Source organism: Fundulus heteroclitus, chromosome 12 (genome assembly GCF_011125445.2).
Source record: "Fundulus heteroclitus isolate FHET01 chromosome 12, MU-UCD_Fhet_4.1, whole genome shotgun sequence".
NCBI classification, from domain to species: Eukaryota; Metazoa; Chordata; class Actinopteri; order Cyprinodontiformes; family Fundulidae; genus Fundulus; species Fundulus heteroclitus.
Window position 1 is genome coordinate 43,559,549 of NC_046372.1, and position 20,821 is coordinate 43,580,369.

Below are 20,821 nucleotides of genomic sequence, written 5' to 3' on the forward strand. Positions count from 1 at the left end.
GCAGTTTATTTAAGTTTATTTGGTAGGGACAGACACACATCGACATAGACAAACTGAACAAAACAGCAGTCCCGTGTTTGCGTCATAGTGCAATAGCAGCAGCTAATTCGCAGCACTTATCCCTAGTTCTGAACATACTGTAATTTCTGTGTGTTCTTGCCAGGAATCTGAAATAGAAGTGCGTTGCAGTAGTCAAGTCTGGAGGAGACAAAGGCATGGATGAGCCTTAATTTATTTCAATCAAAGAAAGGTTTAGAGTCATTAGTAGTGAAGGTTGTAGAATATAGTTTTGAATAAAAGGACCCAATTTTGTAAATTCAAGAGGATTAGTTGGGATCTGCTCATCTATAAGTGAAGTCTTAATAGAGTTTCTATCCGGCCTCTTTTTTACCAGACGACATAGGTAGGCAGAACGTCCCTCTCCTTTCCCGATCCATTTAGCCCTGGATCTTACATAAGCCCCCTTAGCGTTCTTCAGATAAATATCATTTAGTTTAGTTGACAAGGTTAATATTTTCTGCTTATCAGTCTCAGATGGGCTAGTTTTACAGTGGAGGAGGTTTATTTATTTTTTAATATATTTTGTTAAATCATTTTAGATGCTTTGTTGTGATCTTGGGGCAATAGTGGCGCAGGAGTTATTCTACAGCGTTAGGATGTTTGCAGCACCATGGATCTGGTCAAATTATGTACACAGCAAAAGTCAGTGAGGATGGGATTGAAGGAGCTATCCTGATATTTTGATAGGACTTTGTCCAAGTATTCATCACAAACCAAATTAAAGTCACCTCCAATGATTATATATGCATTTGGGTAAGAGAAGTTTAGGTCTAAAAAAATTTTTGACAACAGTGTCTTAATCAAGGAGGGATTGATATGAATATTAAAATGTAAAATTGACCATCTAAGTCTAAGAACCATGAGAGCCAGTGACTGTTTCCACTTGAGCTGCATGTAATTACATTACCAAGTGAGTTGTAGAAAAGAATAGCCACCCATGCACATGCAGATGAGCCTTGGTCAAATAAAAGCTTGCCACCCCACTGATTAATACAAAACCTCTCATCCACAGTTGTTGAATGTGTTTCTTGCAAAAAATAACATTTTCATTATTGCCCTTACAAAAATGAAATTAAAGATTTTCTTTTTCGAATGTCTCTGAAACCCCTTGAATTTAGAGGAAAAACAAGAAAAGGCATCCACAAACCAACTATAGACCAGTGACTGCTAGTTAGAAAAGTAAAGTTAGCCATCCCTTGTCTATATTCACAGAATTAACCATCCAACCAGAGGTAATAATTAAACAGAAGCACATAACAGCAAACATTTAGGTGATTTCCTTCCTTTATACCTTGTTCATATCATGTGGTGATTTTTTTTAACCTTCGATGTATCCATCTCCACTCTGGTAAAACGTTGTTTCGCTGCAGCTCTTGCAAACCAAATATAATTTATAAATTCTGTGCATATTTTTCACATTTTAAATACTGAATTAAAGGATAACTGTGGATGAAAAATATAAAAGGAATAGATTATATTCAATATGAAATTAATTGCATAAGTACACTAAAATAATAACAACATTTAGCTGTATTTGAAGTAACGTGATGATAAGCCATAGTTGTCCAAAAACATGTGCTGTAATTAGATTAAAATGCTGAAATTGTGAAAAAGGGTATAGAAATTCTTGGGATTAAGCAGCCCAGTGATTTGACTACAGTAGAAACACTGTTATGATTAAAAAGCTTGTAAACAAATATTTTGTAACTGTATTTAAGAAAATACCAGCTTGATTAAAGTAATCATAATAGTTGAGTCTGGAAAACATTGTATCTTTTATTCTTCATCTAATTTTGCCAGTACACTATCTACTCAGATTTCTGACACGCAGAAACAACAAGTACTTTTTTTCTTTTTTACATAGATATACATTTAGGCATCAGGGGTTAATTCTTATCAGCAATATGTTCTCCAAATAAGCAATTTATTGTAAATTTTTTTGATTTGATTGAAGTTTCAGAAAGTATCTTTTTTGAGCAGCTAAAGTTTGTTTACAGTTAACCACAATGATATACCTGGCTGTAGGATGTTCGTCAGACTCAGCTTGGGGATAGAAACTGGCTCTGTGTCAGCTCATTTTATCCATCAGCGCTCTAAGAGTAAATGTCTGAATAACCTGTGACCAGGATGTGTTGGGTTGACAGCTATGCTGGCTGTCCTTTACTGGCTCTGGACCTGTACATGTCAAGAAAGGATGGAAGGACAATCATCATGGTCCTCTACGCAGATCCAATTGTTTGTTTGCAGGTTACATTTGTAACGTTTTGTGGATGAGATGGGCCACACAGAGATGGATGAGCACAAGACGGACTAAATGGTGGCAATGTAGAAGGTGATCAGTAGCTCCTGCAGAATGTTGCACTTCTTAATTTGCTGCATGAAGTCCAGTCTCTGCTGGACCTTCGTACTAATAAGTGTCAAGGTGTAAGGACCATCTCAGGTCCCGAGAGAAGGGGGTTCCTAGGAACCAGAAGTGATCCAGAGTACACACAGTGTTGTTGAGGATAGTTTGGGGGGGGGGGGGGGGGGGGGGGTAGAGTGGTGGGGTTCTCCTAAAGTCCACCATCATCTGAACTTTCTTTGGGAGGATTAGCTCCAGGTGGTTCTTGGCACACCACTGGACCAGCCGATCCACCTCCTGTCTGTGTGCAGACTCATCACCGTCCTGGATCAGACCGATGACACTGGTGTCATCTGCAAACTTCAGGAGTTTCAGAGGGAAGAGAAGAGGGGAGGGGACAGACCTCTGGGGGGCGCCGGTGTTGCTTGTTCTTGGGTGGGAGGAGATGCTCCCCAGCCTCCCCTGCTGCTGGCGGTCGGTCAGGAAGCTGGTTACCCTCTGACATGTGGAGGGCGGCGCTGTGAGCTGGGTGAGCTTCTGGTGGAGGATGTCAGGGCTGATCACGTTGAAGGCTGAGCTGACGTGGACAAACAGGATCCTGGCGTACGTCCCTGGGTCGTCCCAGGTTGACGGCGTCCTCTGCTGACTTGTTTGACTAGTGAGCAAACGGCAGGGGGTCCAGCAGGCGGACTGTGATGCCTTTAAGGTGTTACAGCACCAGGCGCTCAAACGGGCAACAGGTCCATAGTCATTTAAACCGTGATGGTCCGTTTCTTAGGGACAGGGATGATGGTAGAGCATTTTAAGTGGGTGGAAACAATGTTCTGGAGACTTATGTAGAACATGTTGGTAAAGATGGGACTCAGTTGATCACTGCATGTTTTTAGACAGAGGGGAGGGGGGGGGGACGCCATCAGGATCTGGAGCTTTCCTCCCACTCAGATGCTTGAAGACCTTGTTGACATCAGCCTCTGTGATCCTAGGTGCAGGCAGCGGTGGAGGCCAGGCAAGTCCAGGCCATTGCAAGGGCAAAGACAGATTAAGATAGAGGACGGCCTTGATGCTTGCCACACTCAAGCGTGAAGCATGCAGAGTCTGTGTTATCTGTACGAACACTAGCTTTTGGGGACGTTTAAAGCAGTCTCAGTTAATGAATTTCTTACCTAGTGCAATTTGTATTTATTTCGTTTTTCAATAAACATGTAAGGCCACTCCACTCTATCAAATGGCTTCTGGGCATATAATGAAATTACTATTTGAAGTAAACCATCAGACGGTGGAGTATTAATAATAATGAGAAGAGTTTGAGTATCAGAAAATATATAGCGTTCTTTAATGAAATCCTGGTTTTCCTCAGAAATAATGTGAGGCAAAATCTTCAGTCAAAGAGCAATCATTTTGGTCAAAGGTTTGACATCCAAAGGTTCTTCATGTCAGCAGCCAAAGAATGGAGCACAATTAAAGATGTTCTCCACAATCAGAAGAACTGAGAAGCATTAACCTGCAGATGCTGGGTGTCTTTTTGCACAATCAGTATGACTTTGTTTTAAGAAGACTGAGGCTGGGTGTTTTAGCAAGATGATGGAAACTATTGGAGAGGCTGTATGGCCTTTCCTAATCTTGCTTTTCTTTCTGTCTTTTCCTTTTGAACATTGAAATATTTTCAAATAAAACTACGCTCATATCACACCAACATATTCTGCCAGTTTTCTTTCTGTTAATGACCTCACTTACCACTGGCTGCGGCTCTTTAACAAGCTAGCACATCACAACAAAGAGTATTGAATGAACATGTACGTTCAGATTATAGTAACCAAACCCTGTATTCGTAACTGGGTTTAGATGGAAAATACTTGAATGTGTTTGAAACAGTGTACTTAAGCAAGTTTTCATTATACACCCACTCTTTTCTGAGCCCTTAAGTTTGGTTTGTGCTTGATGCTGATATGTCCCGCACAAAGAAATTAGAAGCACTGAATCAAGCCGACACCACTTTTGCAGCATTTATACTCCGTGCTGCTTTTTCTCGATGTAGCCAGTATTCTCCGAGACCTTAGAGAAGTGGTCTCAATCTTCAGTCCCCGAGGCTCGGTGTCTTGCAACTTTTGGATGCGTCTATGTTTCAATACTCCTGACTCCAAATCATTAGAAGAGCCCTGCAGAGCTTGGCTGCATGCTAATGTGGTAGTTTAGCCATTAAGTAGATAACACAGTTGTTTCTAAAATTTTTAATACCTTCTTGTGTTTTTCAACGGTGACATAAGTTTCTTTCCAAGAATTGTTCATAATCTGTTAATCATGCTGTTCTTATTTGTTGGATTATAATGGCCAATCACCACTGACAGAAGTTCTTGCTCATCCGCCATGTTTATTTACATGGGATTGTAGTTAGAAAACTTCCTAGGCTCACGGTGTGGAAAATCGGGGCATCGTGGAGGCCGTGCTGGTTGCTGAAATGATGTACGTTGGCTGCGCTGCGCCGGGTGTCAAGCCAAAACCAAGCTTTATTGTAAGGAAATGTGGAAATTAACATTTAATAATATCCAACAGCAGTCATTCGTTTTGCACAAATCAACTTCCCACTCGGATTAGAACAACAAGGGAAACAAGTAGGCTATAACATACAATCTTTCAATAACACACATTTAAATTCTATGTAAGAAATGTGGATTCATGATTATAACTCTAAAAAAGCCAAAGATCCAGCAACTCTAATAGTTAAAAATAACAATCAAGCACAACTGATCTTCTCTATTAAATGTGCCAAGCACATAATAATTCACTGTAAAAACATACAAATCCTAGACAGACATGAAAGAATAAAGCCCAATTAATTTAAGACAAAAAATTTAATGGAATTTAATGGATAGATACATATTTACCAAAATAAAAAATAAGATAAATAATAAATACATAAACAAACAAACAAACTGTCCATTCACTAGATGGCAGTAAACTCCACATCAGGAATGTGTCATAAACCCTTTCCTGTTAAATTAAGAAAACAAATGCCTCCTGCATTTCCTAACATGCTCATATTGTCACTATCTAAACAAAAGCTTCAGGCTACTACCCTGTAACTATTTACATGTGTCACAGGGGCTTCAAAAACCACTTTATACTCACATTTTCAGAAGTAATGCTTTTGAGCACATTGGCTGTAAAACTGTTTTTCTTGTAGGTCCTGTTCTTAAAACATCTCTTCCCTTCTTTTTGTCTGCTCGCACCTTTTTATGCTGCAGTTTCAAGTTGCAACTACAGTGCAGGGAAAATGGGTTCTTTTGCTTTTGCCTTTTCTGGCACCCTTTCACATTATCAAACAAATTGTATTATCAGACAAAGATCACCTGAGCAAATTAAAAACCTTAGATTTTAAATGAAGAAGAAAGAAAAAGAAGAAGCTCTCCAAACATGCCTGGCTCTATGTGAAAATATAATTGCTCACTTGTTAAATCTTTAATGAGCCATGATTACGGTACATACATTGTTTAGGTTGCATTTGACTAACTACACCTTAGCCTTATTATGGACTGAACTGTCAAAAATACAATAACTTTATTTATATAGGATCTTTAAAAAAAATGCTTGACAAAGTGCTTCACAATATGAAAAGCTACTAAGAACCAATACAAACTGGATAAAGCAAAAATAAAAAAAAATTATTTAAATTATTTTAAATTCTTGCACGAATCTGGGCAAACCCAGTCCCTACTGGGGATTTTCATAAGAACGCCCATGGAAACAATATTTACTTCTGCATCCTTCGCACTCTGCTCCTTGCAACGTTGCAAAATTGTCTACATTTTTCAGTTTGTTTATAATGGGCTCATATGGGTTTTCTATACTTCAGATTGTCTGATTTTAATTACTGCATTATTGTATAAGTAAGCAGTTCGTGAGTATTGTACAATCCAGAGTCAAATTCCTTATATGTGTACACACACCTGGCAAATCGAGATGATTCTGACATATGATAATAGTTGTATTTTGTAGTGGTTGTAGTCTGTTCTTCATCTGTAAGTCATAGAGCTTTGTGATGCTTTGTCTTCTTGTTGGACTTTTCACTCTGCACAGCGTGGGACCACAGAGCAGGGCTCCACGTTGGCTCCTTGGCATCAATCTGTTGTTGAAGCTCTTCAGAATGTGTATGACGACAACAGAAAGTCTACAGTAATCCTTTGGCACTTCTGCAACTTGCACATTTTGATCCACAAGACCAGAAAGACGCATTTCATGTACACTTTAAATTGTGGATTTGAGTATGATAAAGCAAAGCCATGACTTAGAGCGTGTTTGTGTGCTCAGTAATATTTGCATGTTGTGAGAAAAGCACTTCGTGGTGATGTATGGTTGTGGCATTAAAACCTAAATGAGTCTGTACTCTGTATGCATGAGCAGAGAAAAATCATCCCCCCCCCCCCTCCCCACATACATGTGTCGGCATGCAGCGGAGACGCATAAAAACTGAGCATTCATCTTTTCAGCAGATGCCTCAGCTCTTACACTTTGCAAAGCACATCTGATCGATTTCTCTCGCCTGCTCATTGATTGCAGATGATGACAACTATTAAACGTTTCAATTTTTCTCTGCTCTCTTTTTTTTTCCCCCACTAAAAATATTCAGAGCATGTCTCAGAGGACATTGAACCTTTTCTAGCCTTATGTTCTTGTTAGCAGCCTGCTCGGCTGTGTTCCTGTTTAATTGCCTCTTCTGACGCAAGAACTCGCTTTGGTTTTGGGATTTGACACGCTCTTGTTAGAGAAGAGTTTCAATTACAATGATCTTTTAGCACTTTCAAATTAAAACTGTGATGAGGACCTTTATGTGTCTGTGCTCATGTGAGTGTGCCTGGGAGGGGCAAGGACGAGCTGACGTCTAAGTCAATCCTAATAAAGAACTGACCCGGTCCAGTGCTCTTCATGAAATTACTAAGCAGAGAAGAGCTGTAAAGACTCAGTTGTTAAATCCAGAATAGACACAAGCAGTAAACCAAAACTTAAAGAAAGGTATCTGGCACACACTCCTTCTGTTTCAGGCTTTTATACACAGCACAAAATAAAAATGAGGATAATGTCAAGTGTATAGGAAATGGGCAACAAATTCCTAACTGGTTTTATGTATTCAAAAGTGAAGTTAAGATGGAGAAACTTCACATGAAAACCTAAGTACACCCATGGTGTCTCTCTAGGATTAAGGCGAAAAAACGGAGCTGGCCCTTTAAAAGCTGAGGGTTTTTGGCTGTTGGCTGGTTTGGAGCACAGTGGTGCCAATGCCAAGGAGGGAAGGAACATCAGCAGTGACCTTTAACAAAGACATTCCTGCTGCACATCAATCTTTCCAAACAATTTAAAGTCCATTAAGACATAATAAGACTGATTTCTCACAAGTCGAAAACATTTAGGATGTCTGAAAATGTTCTGGAGAATTATATCCCAGCATCTTTATCCCAAGGTCAGTTCAGCATTCACATAAAATGCAAAAAAGAAAAGAAAAAAAAAAGCCCAAAAACAAAACATGAACTACATTTCATACCCTGCAGGCCCCAGTCACTGTGTTGGGTGTTAAGATTCATGACAGCCCAATTAGAAAAACTCTCACTAAGAACGTCTCGTTTGGAAAGGTTGTCAGGAAAAAGGCTCTTATCTCTAAAAAGAATATGACAGATCAGACCAAATTAGGGATTTCTGGCCATATCGCACGCTGCCATATTTGAAGAAACCCAAATGCAGCACATTCAGCGCGATCCCTTTGTTCCAGCTGTCAATCATGGAGCTGAGAACCCGATGATGTGGATTTGTTTTGCTGCCACTGGGCCCAGGTTCCTTGCAAAGGGACTCCATACATCAATGTGTTTCAGAGTCAAATATGAGGTCATCTGTCTGACAACTAAATCTGGGCCAGGAATTGGTGATGAAACAAAGGTTGTTTAAAGAAGACTGAACCAGGGTTCCTACACAACAATGTGAGACAGACATGAGCAAATTAAAGCTACTGCTAAATGTGGATAATGTTACATTTAGCATCAATGTATTTTCAAAACAGTCTATTTTGTCTAAAATGCTTCGACTGCTGATTTGTAATTTGTCTTTCTTTGGTCCAATACTTCATGTTTTAGAGCGGGGTAACACACGTCTGCCAGGTTTATATTTGTTTTCCAGTTATTCAAATTCAAGTTGGATTCTGTGGATTCCTTATGTGTCTGTAGGCCCCATCCTTTCCGGTGCTGAATGAATGTTTGTCTGATTTGCATTTGTTTCTTGGATTCCCTGCCTTGCAGCACCTTTGTTATTAAAGTTGTTTAGTTTAGTCAGTCTGCTGGCTTCTTTCTTCACCATTTGATTCCTGCCTCATCAACCTGTGACATATTGTCGATATTGTGGAGTCACACTGAAGCAAGAACCCTCAGGAAAACACGAGAGAGGTGTCTGGTGCAACTTTCTCAGAAGCAGATATGAATTGTAAAACTTATTTGACTAGGCCCCAGGAATTCTCAGGAAACCCTGGGTAAATTTACAGACATGTTTTTGGTCGCTGTCCTGCTTCTGGATATAGTTTTGCTTCAGCTTATTTTTTCTTTTATTACAGATTATCTTATTTTTTCCACAAGCTCCCTCTGATAATTTATAGTGGATTCTGTGACAGGGAGCTGGCCAGGTCCTACTGCAACAAAGCATTTCAACATCATGACTCTTAGTATGCTCTTTATTTTGTCGTCCCAATTATTATATTTTAAAGACATCTGTCCAAAGAACAATGTTCCGGGACCATGGTCTTTGTCTACGCCCTCTCTGGCAAACTTCAGTCTGACCCTTCCTGTTTGTCTTGGAAACCAAAGGATTCCTTCTTGCAAACCTCCCATGATAGTAAAACTTGCTCAATCTTTATTTTTCAACAGTAAGTTCAGTCTGCAGCGTTTTTTGGAGACTTCTTTTAGCATTTTGATTAATCTGCTTTCAGGAAGAACATGCCTGGATAGCAAGTTGGGCATTTTTACAAGTTGTTTTTGACTGTCCTCCACTATTTACCTTACAGTGAAATGGCAGATTTTTTTTTTTTAGATTTCTTTAAACCCCTTCTACACATTTAATGTTACAATCTTCTTTCAGAAGGTCTGAAACACAGCTGTCAAGCTGAAAATTGTTTCCTCTCATTTCAACACGCACAAGCACACCAAACTAAATGTCTGGGCATACATCCAAATGCAGAGAAACAATGTTCTGATCACATGCACCTGATTTGATCCCACTGTGTGAAGCTCCAGCTGTATAAAGTAGGGATAAATCGAGAGTGTTCTCATTTCTTTATTAGAAATTGCATTTAATTGCATCTTATCCATGTGTCAAACTAAGATTAAAACACAGAGGCATTTATAGGCTGTTCTGTTTTTTTCATGGCTGCACGTCACTGTGCGGCTCTGGGAAGGCTTATTGTAAAATATGTGTTAGAATAACTTGGAAAGGCTAGTCTTCTCAGCAGCAGACTCTTTGATTTGAGCGTCTGATGTTTATTACCTATGACTGCTTTGATTCTTTCATAGTCTGTTGGAAAGGGTGGGCAGGCAGGTGAGTTACATCAGCAGGTTGGAAGAGTAGGACCTACAGACCTTAGTGTGCAGACCTGAGTTTGCAATATTGTTGTGGTTTGAACCAGGAAGTGAATTTAGGATCTGAGGAGGCCTCCATGTTTCAGGCTGGTTGTTCCTGAGCACACAAGGGAAAGAATGAGTCACAGGAAATAAATAGGAGCACATTGACTTGGAGAGCTGAATTACAGTAGCAAAGTTGGATCCTCTGTCGGCGCTAAAAAGTTCTGCACGGTGATGTTCTCTTTGTGAGCAGGTACAGGATGAGGTTATGGGAAACAGGTGAGAGAGGAGCACAACAGGAGCGACCATCGTCCTTGGAAAGAATCGGCAGGGGTCACGACACACAAAAGCATGCAGCCATTGAACTGCTGCTCACATATCCAATTGGACGTTGAAATGCAAGACTATGTATTTTCATCTTTATATTTCAAAATAAATCCAAAAATCCCCCCAAAGCCCTCTGAAGGGATAATGCCCAGACATCCCACAAGAAAAAAAGTCAGAATTAATTATTTAAAATTAAATATAAGACTTTTATCAACATTAGAGTTGCAAAGCAACAGAAGCATTAAGCCTAGTCTTTCATAAATCAAAGACATCTCCATTATTATCCCAAATGATAATGTGTTAATAATTCAGTGCTTAATTAACATGCCTGATTAAAACACTGACTGCATGCACAGCAAGCAACGAGGAATACATAATATCAGTTTAACTACCAAAGATTGAGCTATATTTCAAATTCCAAGGCACTCCAGTTTGTAATGTTGCAGCATTTAAGTAAAAGGCAAACATGTCTTTATGTCATGGTTTTATGACCTTCAATCATGCTCTAAGGATGTGTCAGGAGCAGCAGTGCAGATGAAATAGCTTTCCAAACATGATTCTTAAAACAAGAGTGTCATGATTAGGCCATGTTAAATTATTTTAAGGTTCATAAACCAGTCTTACAATCTACCAAAAATTAATAAACATTATTTTACTACATACACAAGCGCACACACACACACACACACACACACACACACACACATATATATATATATATATATATATATATATATATATATATATATATATATTTATATATACTATATATATATACATATCTATATATATATATATACATAAAATATATATATATATATACATACAACATATAATATATCATACACAAATATATACATATATATACACACAAACACATATATATATATATATATATATATATATATATATATATATATATATATATATATATATATATATATATATAAATAATACAAAAATGTACTTGACCTAAAAATTAGAGCAAAAATCTGTATGGGCCTGTAATCAAATAAATTACAAAATGGATAACAAATAATTTCCCCCACTAATAATTTCACTAGGCGAAAGAAAAACAAACAGAAAATATACCAAACTATTTCTGCTATATAACTGATATTCAAAATATTATTGACTGCACTGATTAAATATCTGATACTTATCAGCCATCTTTGGAGAATTTGGTGGGCCCAAACGTGCAAGAAGGCAGAATCATGGGCATGTTCACTTTTAATGGCAAAAATATCAAAAACTAAGGAAGCCACTTTAGGAAAACAAGGAGCCAGCAATTGATCTCATGAAGTACATTCAGAACTATGAGGAGGAACCACAGAGGAATCCAATGTACATTGACTTAAAAACAGATACTGACGAAACAGGACACTGTAATTAACACAACACACTGTACCTGTTAAGCCAGACATACACTGTACGATGTTTTCAATCGTTGTACTCAGATACAGCTTAAACTGTACGACGAAACTGCAGGGTTTAAAAGTTCACACCTCACCATATCTGTTCTTAAACTGTACGGCCCAATGCTCAATACAAGCTGGCTGCTCACACAGTACGTCTAAAAACCACACGTTGGACTTAGCCCTGTAGAGAGATCGGACAAGTCTATTCGGAAGCCAAACGTAAACAGTAGAAGAAGAAAAAGACGGAAATGTCAATGCTCACTGTTAAATATGAGGCTCACTAGAACATTGGCAATTCTGAGTTGCTGCTCCGTAGTTTGACTCCATGTCAAACGTACCGCTGCCCTGCTTCTCTCCACTCCTATGTTTTCATTTGAGAAGAAGGAGAAGAAGAATTTCCTTGTTTGCACATGCGCAGTGCGCGAGGTTGGGGACATCAGCTCGTAGTCGCTCGTAGCTCTGCTTCAACAGCAGGATGCACTCACGATCATTCAGAATCAAAATCAAGTTTATTGCCAAGTAGGTTTGCACTTACAAGGAATTTGACTTGGAGTTGATGGTGCAGACAAAAAAAATTAAAATAAAAAATATAATAAAATAAAATGGATACAATAAAATGGACTCACAGGGGCCGACTGAATTTCAAACATGTTTGATTTTCATCCGACCGTTCGATTCCTGATCAAGAGGTGGTCGTGAGAGGCTAATTGCTTCTCGTTACCCCCTATATACTGCATGACGCAGGACGCCTGATGAAGCTGAAACTCAGCCCGATCCAAAAAATTCTCGTAGAGTGCCCAGCTTTAGGGGAGAGAGACAGAAGCCTTACAGAGAAAATGACTAAAAACAGGATGAAAGCACATGGATCAGAGGACTGACAGGAGACAGCAAACATGACCCCACTTCTGCAATGACACTAAACTGTAAGCCAAAACGACTAAGTGTAGCATGACAAGGAACTGGGAGAGGATATGGTGCTATGTTAAGGCCCGGCTGTCTGCCCGCTCCATCACTTTCCTTCAGAACCTTGATAATTAATTTCATGCACCTGTGAGCTCTACGCTGCAGCTCAATCAAGCTAACCGTCTGCATCTGTTTACCTGCCTTTATATACTGGGTTCCCACAGCCTCCTGCTGCCAGATTACTGAAAGCCTTTGGTTAGTAAATGTCCAATGCTCCCTGCATACCTTGCTGAGTGTCATGATCTCGGCACCGATGCTGGTCTGATTACTCACTCTACACACCTGCTCAGCTCCGCCCCGTTTCTCATTACCTCTCACCTGATCCACCTGCACCTGCCAGTATATAACCCGTCTTCAGACCAGACATCAGTGCCAGATTATTTCGAGCCTTTGCTGAGGCTTATTCCAGCATTCTTCTGATTCTGATTACCTGATCCTGACCATCCTCTTGACCTCTGAGCCTGCCTGATCCCTTTCTGAGCTGATTGCCTGTTGCGTCTGCCTGACCTGACCACCTGTCTGATCTCTGCCTGCTTGTGTACAGAATCAAACCTGCTACCTGACCACTGAGCCTGCCTGACCTCGTCTAGCCCGTTAGCCTGACCGTGTACCGCACCTGGAACTGTGTCCCAATCTTGTCCTGAATTTCCCTCTGGCGCTCCATCGGACATCTGATCACCTGGCTCTGACCTCGGACCTCGTCCCCGACATCGGCTTCTGGTTTGTCCTCCTGATCATCCTGCCTATAATTGTCTCCATGGTTCTGACCCTCTGCTTGTCCTCTGACCACCGTCTGTCTGCACTGGAACTTCCCAAGCTGGACCGCCGCACCGCCTCAGCAGCCAGCCGGCTGGAGCCCACACTTATCACATGTCCCGGACTAAACACAGAGAAAAGGTTAGTGACCAATAGGTTTGTGTATTATCAGTGCCAGATAAACGTGGTCACTAACCTGCTGTCTCTGTCCCCAGAGATTCCTGCCGTAGACGCAGACGCAGCTTGCTTCAGTTTAGTTTTAAATAAACTGTTACGAATCCTACCCTGCTTGTCTGATTTGAATACTGGGTCCATTAGCTCCGTTCACTACACTGAGATTCTGAGCAAGTTCTTGTTTCTATATTTTCTCATTTCCCCTTGCCCTTGTCTTGCACCTCACTGGCTTTCTGTTTTGCTGGACATTAAAGAGGACTGTTTCACTACCATGGTCATAGCCAAACAAGTAAGCATGCCATGGACCCCGCTATCAGAGAGTGTCTGCCCAGAGCAAAGAGTCATCTGAGATCACCTGCCCTGAACCATCAGGGATGATTTAATTTATTTCTAATAAACCTTTTAAATCACAATTTGGGCTTGTTGCTTATGTTTTTTGGACTGATTAGCTGATCTCTCCTCGGTCCCTTCTTCACTCTTCATAATCAGCATCACCTGCTGTCACCAATTAACACCAAGCTGTTCCACCTGTGACTCTACTTAAACCTGCCTCACACAACCACTCCCTGCCAGAACGTCTAATCTTGCTGCCTGCTTGGATGTTCCACTGAGTTTGTATGCTCAGTCAACCAAGCCCTTATTCCTGTGCTCGCCCCGCCCTCATTGGTCTCCCAGTGCCTGTGTGCATCGCTGCTATCCTGCGTTCCTGTGTCTGGTGTGCTTTTTTTTCCCCTCTTGAGCAATTAATTGGCTGCCTTGCTTTGGTCATGACCTCTGATTATTGGAGTCAGCCAAGCCCCTAGGACTGTTTCTAGAGCCTGCTCACTCTCAACCTGTTCAGCCAGCATCTGCCTCTGAAACCTGTCTATACCTGGTTCTGCTCTCATCTCCTGTACTGCTTGTCACCTTTTAATAAAACCTTTTAAGCGTAACTCCATGTTCAGTCGAATTATCGGGTTCTACATCTGCTGCATTACAACAATACCGTTTCTGGCTAGAATATTGGGTTCTCTGTTTGCTCAGGCGCCATAATAGGAGTCGTGTTGCTATGGGGCAGTGCCTTCTGGGGGCATTTGTTAGTCTTGATCCTCAAAAAGTTCACTCATGATTTAGGATTTTTTGGAGTTCGAGTTTTTGGAGCGTTGCATGTTTCTCACATGATCATTTCCATGGGATCATTAAATCATCATGAATTTATTGACCTACTTCTAAATTCCAATCTCTTCTTTTATCTGGAAGAGGAACTGAAAAGGGAAAGGACCAAGACATTTTAACTGCTTTGACCTGTCAGCTTTCAGCACCAAAACCACCACCACAGAATATTAAAACAGTGCCCTAACTTCCACCAAATGTGTCTGTTATCTTTCTCAGAAACATCTTGGATTTTTGCTTAAGTGATTCTCTCCTGATCTATACCAGTTGGAGGGATAGTCACCTCACTCCTTAACTATGATTCAGCAGTTGGTACTAGTCTCCTCTGACTTATGGGTATCTGGAGATACTTTACTCTGCATTACGATAGGAAAGCGGTTGAAGAAAAAAAGTTTATTTGCTATGTCAAGTACACTCTCAACTATTTAGAGGAAACTGAACCTCGCAAAGTAGACACATTTAGACACATTTAGCAAAATGTATGACTCAAACAAAAACATTTACCACAACCAAATCTGAAAAATGGATTATGCTCATCTCCGATCCGGTCAGGTAAAGCTTCTTGGTAGGTTCTAAGATTGGGTCTGAGTCACAGAACTCAGCAGGTTGTCAACAGTTTGAGCTTCTGGCAAAAAGACGATCTGAGGTGCTGATCACGCAAGTAAAAAAAAAAAAAAAAAAAAAAAAAAAAGAATTCTTACTATTTTTTTTAAAACCACATTCTTAGGACCAAAGGAGACATTGCAAAGCTTCGAAAATATTATCACCTTAGGTATATTAATTAATCCCCGAAGCTGTTTTCACATTACTTTTACAACATATAAACCTTCCACTGATTTAAAGACAGTGTAGTTGATGGTTGTTTGCTCATCTTGAAAATGCCTATGTGACAATGCGCCAAGGAAAACACTCTGTTGACACAGACCAAGGGAAGATTTTATTCCAAATAGGCCCATATACACAATACGGCACTTGTAAGCCATTATAAGAAAAGTTTGTTTATTGTAATGCCAATAAAGATTGCTAGGTAGTGATGTGTTTAAGACCCCACCCACTACATCTTTGTCCTTGTTAGCCCCTTCACCGCTCCGATTCTCCTTTATTTCTATACTTGCACTCTGTCTTGAGGAGATAAAGGCATGGAAGCAAAAAACATTTTCTCAACTCTAATGGTTAAAAAACTGAAGTGATTCAGACTAGTACTTAAAATCAAGTTCAACAAAAAAAAAAAGAATTCTCAGTATTACTTTTTCTGGCTGCATAATATTTCCTTCCAGTATGGTCATCAATCTAGGTGTTACTTTTGATCCACAGCTCACCTTTGAAAGCCACATCAAGCGCATCTGCAAAATCTCATTCTTTAACCTCTAAAATATTGCAAAACTACAACCTTTACTCTCCCTTTCGGATGCAGAGAGGCTTGTCCATGCCTTTGTCTCCTCCAGACTTGACTGTTGCAACACACTTCTCATTGGGATTCCTGGCAAAAACATACAGAGATTACAGTTTTTATTAGAACTGCGCCACCAGGATCCTGATGAGAGCATGTTAACATGATCATGTCACCCCGTTTGCTACGCTGGGTTCCCGTTTCTGCCCGGACCACTCACAAAATTGCTCTGCTCACCTTCCACTGCTTGCATGATAATGTGCCATCTTATTTACAGGGCCTTTTCCTGTGCTACCCCTCAGCTATGGATTACTCTGCCTCCCCTTCTGAGGGTTTCACAGACTGTGGCATGCTTTAAAACCTTTTATACAATATTTCTAATCATATCACCTAAATGCTTTGTTCTGTGTTTATATATATATATATATATATATATATATATATATATATATTGGTTGTCTCTATTGCTAGAATGGTTATATAGATGGGACTTTTTTGCTATAGTTGTACTTGGTTTCATTCCCAGCCCAGGCAATTTCTTCCCCCTTCGCTGCCATGTTTCTTTTTAACCTCTGTTTAAAGATAACTATAGCCACAGATTCTTTGAAAAACTATGTATAACCACATAATATAAACTCCATCCATCCATCCATTTTCTTACTCGCTTTATCCCTCATGGGGTCGTGAGGGGGGCTGGTGCCTATCTCCAGCATTTCAATGGGCGAGAAGCAGGGTACACCCTGGACATGTCGCCAGTCTGTCGCAGTAATATAAAGTCAGTGAGAGAAATCAAATATCCTGATGTCACGTTACAATACAACTTTTTTTCTGAGATTGTATGAGCGAGATTGTTTGTTGGGTAGTCTCTCTGTTGCCTCAATTTACTGACAGGGGGTTTGAGAAGACAGAGCAGAAATACAAAAAGAGCACGGAAGCACCCATTGATCCCAGAATATTTTCTATGTTAGAGAGGGTAATGGCAGACAATCACCACCCCCCCATCCCCACCCCACTACACACACTCCATACACACACACATAGGATGGTGTCACAGCTAAACAGAATGACAGGCCAGATGTACCCACTATGAAGAGAAAAAACAGAGAGAACATAAAGTCAACATAATGTGAACAGGCTTAGGTTACTCTGAGCTATCTCTAAGTTGTGCTGTTATAGTCTTAGGCTGCTGGAGGACATCAGGGTCTATTTTTCTCACTCTGTTGATTTCTCCTACTGTTCTTCAATTTACATTGTTTATTTTCATAGTAGGTACACCTGGTCTGGCGTTCTGTTAGCTGTGACATCATCCACTGGAGGCAGATCATCCGCTATTACCATCTAATGTACAAAGTATTCCTGGATCAATGTGTGCTTCTGTGCTTTTTGTGTCTCTGCTCTGTCTTCTCTAACCTTCAGTCGGTCGAGGCAGATGACCGTTCATACTGAGCCTGGTTCTGCTGGAGGTTTTTCCTTCCTGTTAAAGGGGAGTTTTCCTCTCCACTGTCGCTTCATGCATGGTCAGTATGAGGGATTGCTGCAAAACCATCAACAATGCAGACGACTGTCCACTGTGGTTCTACGCTTTTTCTGGAGGAGTGAATGTCAAGACTCGATGTAATCTGCTGAGTTTCCTTAGATAGGAATGTTTTTGACCAATCTGTCTGTATGATTTGATTGAAATTGACTTGTGCCTTGAGATGACATGTGCTGTGAATTGGCGTTATATAAATACAATTGAATTGAACTGAATGTCCTCCAGCAGCCTAATCCTATAGCAGCATAACTACAGAGATAGCTCAGGATAACCTAAAGCCTTTCTAACTAGATGCTTTGTCAAAAAGGAAAGTTTTAAGCCTGGTCTTAAAAGTAGACAAGACATTGGCAGTGTTTAGTCTCAAAACAAGGCACCCCCCCTCCAAAAATACATAAATAAATAAATAAATAAAAGAAATAAAAAACAACAACAAGGAAATAAAGCAATACGTTCCCTCTACCAGATTCATGACATCCATTTAAATATTTTAATGTGCATCAAGGCTAAATAGATAAAATCAGCACTCTGTGATGCCCCTAATGGAGTTCCATCACCTTTCTCTGCAGAATGCTGAAGTGATCCATGCATACTGATGGCTTCTATTAGGAAGGCAGGTGGTGTCAGTCCAAATATTGATTTGATTTCTAAATCTAAAATATCGTCAATACAAAGACTGACAGGTGCGTAATTACTGTTCAATCCGAGCCTGCGCTCGATGACATGGAAAATCGGACTTTTGGTGCTGAAAACTTTTATGACATCCTTGAATTAGGAATCAGTGATGCGCGTATGATCATTGCAATTTTCTTCAAGATTACATCCGGTGCGGCCTGGGGCTAATATATAAAATAATAAATAGCTTTTCCTTTGACGGTCTGAACAGAAAGTACTTGCAATTTATAGTATTCCGGACCTATGCCCATGAAAAATAAGACTGTAATTTTATGATATCTAAAGGACCAAGACTGCATTATTACTGCAGTTAGACATGGTACTGGCAAAAAAGAAATGCAGAAAAAAAACTCTAAAAGGGTACAATAAAATTGACATCAAGGTAAATGACATCTCATTCAGTGGTCGTTGCCTAAAGCAGAATGCTTCGAGGGACGTTTTGGTTCCCTGGCAACAGAGCATCTTGAATAAAATCCATCCCATTTTCAGGAGAGGCAGGTGGCAAGGCATCCACAATTTTGCATTGGAAGGGGAGACAGCAAGATGAACAGAAAACCTATAACCACTGTCACTGATGTAATGATAGGGAGATAGAAATGTACACAACACAGCACAACAGCCTCATCTATGAGTTTAAAGACCTTTTAAAAATATATCCAATTAATCTCCCCTGTATTTGTTCTTAAAGAAATAAGCAAGGATTCAATGCCGCTGCAAGATGTGCACAACAACAGGAAATATTCTATCGGTTCCCAAGGATACACAGAATTGTTTGTAACCATGTTGACTGCATTTGTCTTTTATAATGTGGTGCGTTAATTTTCTGACTTTTGTAAAGAGTCATTCACTGAAGACAGGTAGAAAGCACTGCGAGGAGATGACGGAGAAACAGGTATGAGAAAAATATGCAAGCACTTTGATGAAAAGACAGGAGAGTAAAATTGAATGGAAATAAGCAACCCTTGTGGTCTGTGGTAACTTTACTATAAGATTACAGATGCTTAAGCACTTGTCATTACACCGATTTAGGTTTCATTATGGGGGAGATGCAGGTGTATTCACACCAGTAAAACCTGTATTCAAATTCAAACTTATGTGGAATGTCATTTGTAGGAATCCACAGCCACTTAACAACAGGATCAGAAAAATAAATCTGTCATGATTCTTTGGTGTAAGCCCTTGATTTTCATTCATGTGTGTGCTCTCTTTGTCTCCCTGTGGTTTATTTTGTGCTATAAGGTCTTGTCATATTCTGTAAATTTCTCTGTGTTGATTATTCTCTCCCTTGTGCCTAGTTTCATTATCTATTTTTTCATTCTGTTCTGAGTGTGTTCCCCTTTGGTACTTGTCCTTTCCACTTGGCTAAAGGGCCTATATCCTGCAAAATCAACTTTGAGCTTTTAACTATGTTATAGTGCTAGTCTACCGCCCTGCCTGTAATGATCTGGAGTGGAGATGAGCCCGGTATTCAGCCAGACACGGTAGTAATGCTTTTTGCGGTGTTTATTGAGGGGAAGGTGAGGGAATCAGACGGGCAAACAGACATGATCCAGACCGATGGTAAGGCAGACATCCAGGCAACAACTTGACGGGTAAACAGACAGGACAGGTTAATGAGCAGGATGAAGGTGCTGGGAGCTCTTACCGGAAACAGGACCGAAAAAAGGGGATGCACATATGGGTGAATATGTGCATCCCCTAATGAACCGACAGGTAGCAGAGAACTGAGGGAGGTTTAAATGAACGGACAAACAGGTGAGCGGACTCAAACTAATAAATTAAGAGCAGGTGGGAACAATCGAGAGGAGCTGACAGGTACCGGAGAATAAAACCTAGGACTGAACAAAACACAGCTGAAATCAGAACTAATAAAGAGACCAGATAACTAAAACAGTAAACGGGCTAAACATGAATCCAACACAATACAAATAGAAACAGAAATAAACCCTAAGGCAGGAAAGCTAACTTAACCAAAATAATATGAAGCAGAACAGAACATTACACTGCCCATAAGCAACACGGCCACTTTCTCCTGTACTGCTTGAGAGTAACTGCCCCCCAACCACCCGCTAGGCTAATCGTTATTTCTTTAAATTAAAACATTAAATATGTAATAATCACTGCTGGTGAACCACAAAGGTGAGGAAGGCAAACAGAACCAAACTAGGCAGATGAATCTTGGCTGAAGGTGCAGGCAGGCAGGGATGAGCAGGAGACCAGAGGATGCAGGAAGATAAACATCAGAACAGGCAATGTGAACTGGGGAACCACCAGAACAAGGAGAGCAAGCGGCTGAAAAATCACGGGGAAATAGGCAGAACTGCAGCACTCAGACAGAGGCAACTTTAACTGAGGAGTCCAGCTGGCTGAGCCAGACTATGCAGGTCTGCCTAGGAACTGGTAGAGGAGAAAGACGAGATCAGATCAGACATTCTGGCAGGGATGAGT